Genomic DNA, 10,262 nt, shown 5'->3' with positions numbered 1-10,262 from the left:
CATCTTCTGTTTCAGTCCGTTATTACACTCTTAAATTCTACTACTTGTTCCTGCATCTTTTGTGATCTTACAAAGCTTCAAACGACGTGTCGACTATTAAATCAGTCGTCGATGATTTTGATAGTCGATGTAATCGTGACTAGTCGACTAATCGTGGCAGCCCTATTTTCAACACAGCAGGTTACCTGGTGTAATGTTTTTCAGTTAAAAAGAAACACGGTCTGACTCCTACCTAACTATATAAAGAGTAACTGAAAGTTAAATGCAGCTAATATGTCCTGTTTTAAGCTAGGCACTTCCACCTCTGATCCGCTGCGTCTCAGCCTCCATCGCTCTGGCAGCAACGGTGCTAAAGCAAGTAGGAAAGAGCCGAGCTGGAACAAACCATTTTGGGAGGGGCGGGGGTTATCTATACTTTTGTTGTTAAAATGTTCCATCTCAGTTAAGTACTGTATGCTTTTTATACTTTTAGTAGTGTGTCCCACAAACAGCAATTATTTTCAAAAAAAGTAAGACATCTTTGGGGGTGCTTTGATTCATTTTGGGGGTGCTGAAGCACCTCCAAAACTGGGCTAAAATCACCCCTGGTTTACAGCATCCTGCCATGCATTGCATTTGCCCCTAACCATCTGGAACCCTCACGTTAAATTTTATTTTGTGGAAAAAAGTTAGCGTTGATCCTCCAGCTTCACTGTGTTTGTTATGCTAACATAGCTGTGTTGCTAGCGATCACGTAGCACATCATTATATACCAGCTAGCCCAACTTCAGTAACCCTACAAACGTCACTGCTGTTTAGTTTTCGGTCTTCATTTATGTTGGAAGTGACAGCTGAGCTGTACATTTTAATTTTTCAGAAATCTCTCAGTCAGAACATGCTATATTATGTTTAGGTGGAAACTAGCGAGCTAACTTCCTGCTAACTTCTAACTTCGTTAAATTTAAGAAATTCTGTTTTCATGGATGCCTGGATGTTAAACTTAATTGTTACACCTGTTAAACAGGCAACTTAAAGATGAAAGAATTTAGACAGTTTTTACCTTTCAGTGATGCCGCAGTGATCATTTGACTTTGGGACGTGAAGAAGACGGAGTTTTGGACCCAGATTACTCTTGAGTCTGCGAGGCTCCTGTAGTGTAATGCTTCAACAATCCATCAAGCGGTGCGGCTTCGTAGCTTACCGAAATCGTACTAAAACATTTTTAAAAGAGTTTTGAGCGCCACATACCACATAAAATCGGTTCGAGGTCAGTCAGCACAACCAGAATTCATACATAAGGCACACCGGATTATAAGGCGCACTGTAAATTTTAAGTGCTCCTTATAGTGTGGAAAATACGGTAATAAGTACATTTAATGTGTTCCAAATGATTACAAATATATGAAGACTTACAAAACTGTGCAAAACTATCACCCATCTCTCTCTTTATATTTTGCCCCCAATGAGCCAAACTGTCTTTTCAATTTTTTTTAAGTGGCCTTGAGCCTTCTTTTGAAACTGGCTGCTTTTCATTCTAGTCCATGTACCTGACCAATTTTAGAGGAATGTTTGCTTTTGGTTGGTTTTTAAGCCACAAACCAATGAGTCATTCAAACATATAAAAGGCACCAAACTCAAGGACTGAACCAGTGTTGTGTCTACACATAACAGCCAAGTTGGAATCATAATAGGATGAGATCCTGACCTGCTTCAGTCATGGTTTAAAGAGAAGAATTTTTCTGACTAGAAATATTTTCATGCATAATTCATTCTGGACTCTGCCTCCTATTGTAATTGAACGGAAAGAAAAAGGCTACAATGATCTCCTGACCTTAGCAGCAAGGGTAGCAGTGTAACATAAACATCAGTTCCAGTGATACTGGCAAAGTCAAATTAAATATGTAACCATATGGACCTGCAAGTACAGTGGGTAACAGAGTTATGGAAGACTTTCCTTTTAATGCAACACATGGAACATATTTGTACTTTTTGCTCATGTTTTCATGTTTTCATGATTTCATTCATGTTTTGGAGGTTGTCTGTCTATCCGTGTTAGCCCGGCAATAGATTGGTGGCCTGTCTAAGGTGCACCCGGCCTCTTAACCCATGACCGCTGGGATATTCAGCTGAACGGCAACCATGAAATTGAAAAGAAAAAACAATTGAATGGCAGTTATACATTAATTCATTTTAGAATAAATGTAAGTTATTTTTGTGTGAAACAAATCCACACCATGTGGTAGTGTTGAAGATGCTACATTTGTGCAAAGTGGAGTATGGTTAAGTAGAAAACCAGATACATTTTAACAGCAGGTCCTTGGATGCACATTTCGAAAAACTGTACTAACAGTTGGTTGCTTTTCTCTGTTAAATAGATATTTTAGTAAATTAGTTATAAGAGGGGTAAAAAGAAAAGTTTAAGCACTGAGATAAAGAAGAAAAAGGTCAATGCAGACTACTGCTGGAGTTACAGGAATTAGGAAAGAGAGTAGCAGTGGAAATAAGAGCAACTGTGAGACAGAGATTAAGGTGTCATCAGACTTCCTGTCAAAGTTGACACGAGGATTTGGGCAAAATGAGCAGAGGAAAGCGGTTAGAGTGGTTAGAGGCTGAAAACCAGTTTCTTGCGGGTAGAAACAAAATGTTCCTGGTTGTTTTACAAAGTTCACACCACACTCAACAAAGAAGTGGGTCAGTTGAGAAGTGACTCATAGGCTGGAGTTGCTGTATAGGACTTCAAAATGAAATATCCATTCAAGCTCTCAATAGGATAAAAAAGTGGATATTGTAACTATTTTGTTTTGGCAGTGTCTCTATGCCTACAGCATGCAGTTATATCCTGGAGGATATCCTGCTTTTGCTCTCTTCCTTTTATTCACCAGTAGCTTGAAAAGTGGCACAGACAAATGAACAAAGCATTTAGTGCTACCAGTATGTGGTGCTTGGATGTGTTTGAAATTGCTCATTGGTTTGCTTTTATGCCATCAGTCATTTCTGGATTAGCTGATTTCAACATAACTATAATAGCTGCAGAAAAAGAAAAGATTTCAACGTCACCACATTACTCCACAAGAGGTTTATGAAATGCAGCTGTCTTAATGACCTGTTTCCACTGATTTGATTTCTCTACTGCTGAAATGTGGGGCAGCTAATGTTGCTGTAAAAGGTTGCTTCATATTTTCAGTGAAAGTGACAGGTGTGTAGCAGCCAGGGCAACGTCTGTAAAACTGGCTATGATTCTCCAGAAAATGACCAGGTAGTTTTATTTTGTAAATTGTCAACATCATCAGTATTTGTGTTTTAAAATAAAATCTGTGCAACTAAACAAGTAAAGTTTTGCAGTTACCTTACACTTACACACACCACACACACACGATGATTTATTCTGGAACTTCCTAACACATCAACCATCTGGTCGACTATTTCTTAGCCAGCTGACTTCAAGCAACAGCTGGATATGAATTTCACTCAAATAGAGTAAAAATTGTAGCAGAATAGAAAAATGCTTTCTGTGAGCACTTCAAGGTGGAGTTAAAATGAGCTTTTGGAATGAATATGTTTTATATTGACAGAGAAAAAAGTATGGATGACAATAGTATAGAGTTAACAGTTTGGCTTTGTGGGCTTCTTGTGATGATGTGGTTCCACAGAGTTTAACCTTTTTAAATACAGCATGTCATGGTAACTGGGTCTGTGACCCGGGGTTTTGAGTGTTGAGTTTTCTAGTTTGTTATCCTTATATTTTAGTTCTATATTTTGTATTTATTGTTATTCAGGATTTTCTTTTTACGTGGTTAAGTTAGTGGTCGCCATCCTCTAGTGTCTGGTTTTCGGTGTTAGTTATTTGTGTGTCTGTGAGGTCAGTCGTGTCTCGTGTTAATTTGTCTGTTTCCGAACTCTTGTCTGGTTCCTCTGTTCTCTCTCTCGCCCTCGTTCTGTGTCTTCCTAGTCTTGTCTCCTCCCTCCGTTCCCTGTGTTTACTCAGTCTGAGTCTCTGTGTGTGTTTCCCATGTTTTCCTGCAGCTGGCCTCTGTCTGTTTCCTGTTTTATTCTGATAGTCATTTGTCCTGTGTGCGTCATGTTCAGTTTTGCTTCCCCTGTCTCGTCAGTTAGATTATGTCCAGTCTTGTTCCACGGGTGTTACCTCTTTGCACTGATACATTGTGTATATAAATAGTCTGCATTTCCCTCTGTTCCTTGTCGCAATCTCCTGCATCCTCTGGTTTTGTGTTCTGTCTGCTTACTCTATCTCGGTTTAAGTTCCTTGTGACATCATTGGTTAATGTATTCGGTAATTCAGCAATGAAGCTGCATTTAAGTTTAGTTTTGCATGTGAGTCCTGCACCTTTAGGTCTATTCCTGCTTGCCTTACACTGCACCATGACACAACAAAATATCCAGTAATGAGTAACTGTATGAATAGTAATACTTGGGTGCAAGAGCTCAGGCTTAAGACTGTTTTAAGCACTTAGCTTAAAAAAAAAAACGTTTTCTTCTTATCTCTGCATGTCAAAGAGAGAGCGGAGGCATGGCTAATGGTGCTTGCGCAGTAAACCTAAAAATGGGCATTGTCTCTCAGTTATATTTCTATTACCACATGCCACTAATCCACAGTATGCTATTATCAAGCAGACAGTTCTAGCAGTGAGCTCAGAAGCCCCACCCACCTGTTGTTCAAACCTTTCGTTCATGAGGAGGAACCAATCAAAAGAAACATGTCTTAAAACAAAGGGGGTCTCAGTCTTGGTAACAGTAGATGAAAAGAGTGGATACATAAAGGCTCATTATGAGATAAATAAGGATTACTGTAAAATATAAACTATGCAGCGCTAGTTAAGTAGCGTCCAAGACTAAATATATGGACCAGAAATAAGCACAAAAAGTCAGATACAGATTATATGAAAAGAAGGACATAAGTGTACCGAGAATTTGCTAAGCTTACCACTTTTATTGGACTTTTACTCACATTTTTACTCAACACGTGTCAGTTGCTTGATGCACCAAGATGAAAAAGCAAACTCTTACATCCACATTTGCAAAAGTCTGAGCTCACAGTGAGGCGTGGCCCTGGACTGAGGACAACAGTCCACTCAGCAAACACAAGAAATAAGCAAAGGAAAGTTTATTTGAATTCTTTGAGAGTGTGTATTAAGTATCCCCGCATGCACGTGTTATTGTGTATTTATGCTCAGAACAACAGCATAGGTCCAGAAGGCCCTACTGATCCTCCTGGTGCCCCGGTATCCCCACCCTCCACCCCCAACAAACAGACATACACACTCTCTCTCTTTTTCTCTTGCATGCTCTTGCTCTCTCTCAGCTATGAAGACTAGGCGGACATCACCCCACCCTTCACCCAGTGACTCACTCACAGAATATTCCATTTTCCTCTTCTTATTTCTTTTTTCTCTCCCCAAGGCTGAAGCTAGTCCTTATTTTTCTTTTTTTTTGCAATTGCTTTCAAACAGCTGTGGTGTAACCCATTTCTATTCTGCAGAAAAATTACATCAGCAGTTCTGAAAATACAGCATGTAACACACTGTACATTATATTTCCACTGTATTCAGCTTTGTCTCCTTCATATTTCTAACAGAATTCAGTGAAAAGTAATTCAGTTTGGATTGAAATGAAAACATCACACCACACATTTAAGTTACGCTTCAATTGCTGCTTCAATTTAGAGATCACTCGATAATAAAAACCATAATCAAAGGTAAACATGTAACCTAATAGATTTGTGCCCTCAGTAACAATGTAGGCAACAGTAACCTAGCCTTGCCAAACTGCAGTATCTGCTCTCTGTTTCCAACTACAGTGTAGCACGCAACAACTCCAGCCACCTGTGAAACTCATTAGCTAGCAGCAAATTGGTTCCACATGTAGAGATGCACTCCCACAAATGGTGTGTCACATAAAATGGAAATCTTGGCATGAAATCACGTAAAGGAAAAAAAACCATCTACAAACTGTGTGAGAAACACAGTTGGACAGCAGCTCGTGAAAGAAGCGAGCTTGGATTTTGTTCCTTCTCTAAGAAGATTTCCTGAAAGTGATAGAAAACAGGGTAACATAATCTACACCAGTCCTCTGCACTAAATTTTATTCATATCATCAACATCAGTGGATAAACAATCTGCAGACAGTAAAAAACAGCTTAATGTTTCTCCCTTTTTTTTGCACACAGTGCAGGTGCACAAGCTACAGTGTGTTATACTTAAAGCAGCTGTCCTCTAATTTTTTTTTTTTTTTTTTTTTAGAGAAACCCTCAATTAAGCCACCAAAGAAATTCTATAGGCCTTTCTTAAACCTTTCATCTTTGCTCTATGCGGGAGGTTTATCTTATTCAAGATCAAAGCCTTCATTATAGTGACACGCTTCCAAGCTGCTGACAGACTCTGGATCTAGGGAAAGTTTCACCTCCACTATCTTTTTATCTGCAGCTGTGAAACTGCCATCAGGTCCTACAAATCCTGCATTTAAAATAATGCCCCACATTTGAGTTATCAGCAAGCGTAGCCTCAAGCTGCAGCTGGAGCGAGCAGCAGAAGTCTGCTACAAACAATCAGATGTTGGTGAGTAAAATCACAGTTCCACACTAAACTATCCTAAGTTTGTGTTCTTCTTTTTTTTTTTTTTTTTTTAACCTGTCCCGTTTGGCTCTTTTGCCATCAGAATTATTGTCTAAAGGCGAAGAAAGATGCCCAACGGATTTTCTTTACCAAATTGACCATCCCAGCTTTGCCGTAATGGTCCATTTGATTCACCTTTTATTCTTTATTTTATTTTCACTTGCTGAATACGGGACAGACTTGACTGGGGGAAAGAAAAGGGAGAAAGAAAGAGGGAAAGAAAAACAGGAGAAGAGGGACGGGGGAGAAGGGCAAAAAACAAAAACCAACAGAATAAGCAGAAAAAAAAATACATATATCGATCACCTGGATCACCTGTTGAGAAAGAAAAAAGAAAACAAGCAGAAGAAAACGAGAGTAATAGAATAAACAACATCACAATGATATATGGGAATATGACGGTAAATACTAAATATTAAACATTATTGTGAAGCACGTAAGATCGACAGCACAGTGTGCTTTGAGGTGTGCTTTGTGTTCTTCTTCTGCAGCGCAAGTATTGAGTCATGTTCCTCTCCTCCTCTTAGTTAGGACATAATGTATTATTTTCCACCCTGACACTTGTTCAGCCCACAGTAACTGTTGACATGCAGCAATATTTACTCTCCAACTAATGAACGTTTGGCAGAACTCTGCCTCCACAGTTGACGTTAGTAAGATTACGGTACCGTCTATGGTAACTGCTCTTAGTCAGGATGTGACACATCAGCACAGATAAATAACGAAATATTTTTGGGTCGGAAAGAAAACTTTATTCCAACAGCTGCAGTGGATTCCCCACTTTATGCAAGGATGAACAGTTCAAATGACTCAGATTAATAAAACAGATTAATAAAAATATGAGCAGATCATGATGTGTTTTTGATGTGTTTATTTCATGTTCTTGTAAAATTTGAGGAAATTGCAGTTTTTTCACCTCCATTTGCATCAGATGTGCAAGCAAGCATTATGTATTTGAGATGTCCAAAGTGTCTCTTGAAGCCTCTTGAACGTGACCTTACAAATTCAACTGTCAAGGTCATAGGTCAACAAATATGCCATAGCGGAAAGTTTTTATTCAGTGACTGGGGTCAGCTGTTCGAAATGCATTTTCAGTGATAACTCTCACACCTAACTCCACAGTTTCACACTATTGGTCGATTAGATGAAATGAAGAGGTCCAGTTTTATATCCAGAAGGTCAAAGGTCAAGTTCACTATTACATCATGCTCTTGAAAAATGGTTTTCTGGTTGTTATTAAGCATCAAAACTCAGGAACAGAACCATTCGTGCTTACATTCACACCTATGGCCAACATAGGATCACAAATCAACCTAACATGCTTGTCTTTGGACTGTGGGAGGATGCTGGGGTACCTGGACAGCACAGGGAGAACATGCAAGACTCCACACAGACAGGGCCCAGCTAGCCACTGAAGTTTAACCCAGGAGCTTTTCGCTGAGGCTCTAGGGCTAACCACTGCACTGCTGTTCTACCTGAATTATTCACATTTGCTTATGTTAATCGTGTTTAGTCATGTCTACTGTTTTAATTGTACTTAATCTACATAATCTGCATTTTATGGCTACGACTTCAGTGGTAGCTGTGCAATTACTGTAAATAACCTGTGAAAATGTGGCTTATAAATAAAGTTTTGGTTGCTTTTGTGGATTTTTTGATGATCTTTTAGTGAGAAGATACGTTATGTCTCCTGACTCACACTGTATTATGTAAGTTTGTTTGGGCAGTAAGTTTAAATTTTATGGAAATGACTGTTAGCAGCAGGGAAGACTCTACTAAATGTAACACAGTGGGGCTTTAAAAAATTTAAATTACAGTGAGTTTGGTGGAAAATGCCCATTCTACACCTCTTGAAATCTGTTAATGTTGGAAGTTAACATTTTTATTTTGCTGCAAGGTTTCCGTAAACGGAAAGCATTTGATCTTTAAATATTACCATCCCTAATTTAATTCATTTTGGCTTTGTCCCACAATGCTGCACTCAGAACACGTAGGATCTACTTTTTTCCTGCCAGATACTGCAGTATAAAAAAGCTGTAGTAAACATACACATGGCACTCTCATTTCCATCAATCCATTAATAACTACATTAAGAAAAAAAGAGTTGACAGTTAGCTGGCAGCCGGTGCTTCTCCCTTGAAGGAGACGTCTTCATTTCTCTTACTTTGTGGTTCCATACACATCAGAGCTGAGATGATAATTGAACTCCTTCCCATTGCTCTCAACTTCCACATCTGAATGCGACTCTAGATGGTGGTGACACTGACCACAGCTGTAATGAGAACAGCTGTGCCGAACAGACCTCTTTCTCACAGAAATTCTTTCACCGAAGTAAAACCATATGGATGCTCTGGATATGAGAAACATGGTAATGTCAGATGCAAAGGAGGCCTGAAATCATCGCCGTCATCGGTAATCAGTCAGCGTTAAAGGGGGATGGTCTTCTGGTTGCTTTGCTGGAAAACAGCATTCAGAGATGTGTGGAACTACAGATGGCGACTTCTTCTGCCATAATGTATGATTAAAACCTTATGATGTGCAAATGTACACAAAACGTCCAGGGTTTCTATTCTGCTGCTCTGCAGTTCAGCAGATTTCTTTGAGCACTTTTTCTTGCTTTATCAGTCCATAATGCAGTCTTACACTCCCTGCAAGCAGCACAATCTGGAGAGCTGGCAGAAAATAATGGATGTGGAGCTCTTCCAAGAATTTCTGCTCTGATATATCCCAGAGTAATGGTTAAACCAGGGAGCGGGTTTTACAATATGAAGCATAGCTGCAAGGCACGATGAAGGAGGCAACAATATATGGTAAATCCAAGACCATGAAGTGAGGCAGGAAACAGTCAATGTAAGATATACTGGTGCTGGGATAGACTTATGCTGCTTTCATACATTTATTACAAACAACATTTTGATGAGCTTAACGTAAATCCATCAACTTACTAATAAGCATGTACCGTGTTTGTGCTTATGTAGGGCTATATATAGCAAAAAAAAAACCTCTAAATGTAATATGTAAAATGTAGTAATTATAGTTGCACATCATATTCTATCCACATTGTTCCCCTCCGGCTCATAACCTTCACATACTTTGTCATTTCCGAATTATGTGTAGGAAGCTAGTATATATATTCCCTTAGTTATAGGTGTAGGCTGCTGGGGGATTCCCATGATGCATTGAGTTCTTCCTCTTCAGTCACCTTTCTCACTCTCTATGTGTTAATACACCTCCCTGCATTGAATCATACTTGTTATTAATCTCTGCCTCTCTTCCACAGCATGTCTTTTGTCTTGTCTTCCTTCTCTCACCCCAACTGGTCGCAGCAGATGGCCCCGCCCCTCCCTCAGCCTGGTTCTGCTGGAGGCTTCTTCCTGTAAATAGGGAGTTTTTCCTTCCCACTATCTCCAAAGTGCTTATTCATAGGGGGTCATATAAGTGTCGGGTTTTTCTCTGCATATATTATTGTAGGTTTTACCTTACAATATAAAGCGCCTTGAGGCAACTTTTGTTGTGATATCGTACTATATAAATAAAATTGAATTGAATTCAAATGTTTCAAAAGTTCCGCATTTGTCCCTTCAGTCTACAGAATATTTTTCCAGATGTCTGAGGAATCATCAAGATGTTTTTTGGCAAATATGAGACTTTGTG

The sequence above is a fragment of the Neolamprologus brichardi genome, chromosome 10 (genome assembly GCF_056152115.1).
Source record: "Neolamprologus brichardi isolate AB-2024 chromosome 10, ASM5615211v1, whole genome shotgun sequence".
NCBI classification, from domain to species: Eukaryota; Metazoa; Chordata; class Actinopteri; order Cichliformes; family Cichlidae; genus Neolamprologus; species Neolamprologus brichardi.
Note: the sequence above shows the minus strand (reverse complement) of the source record.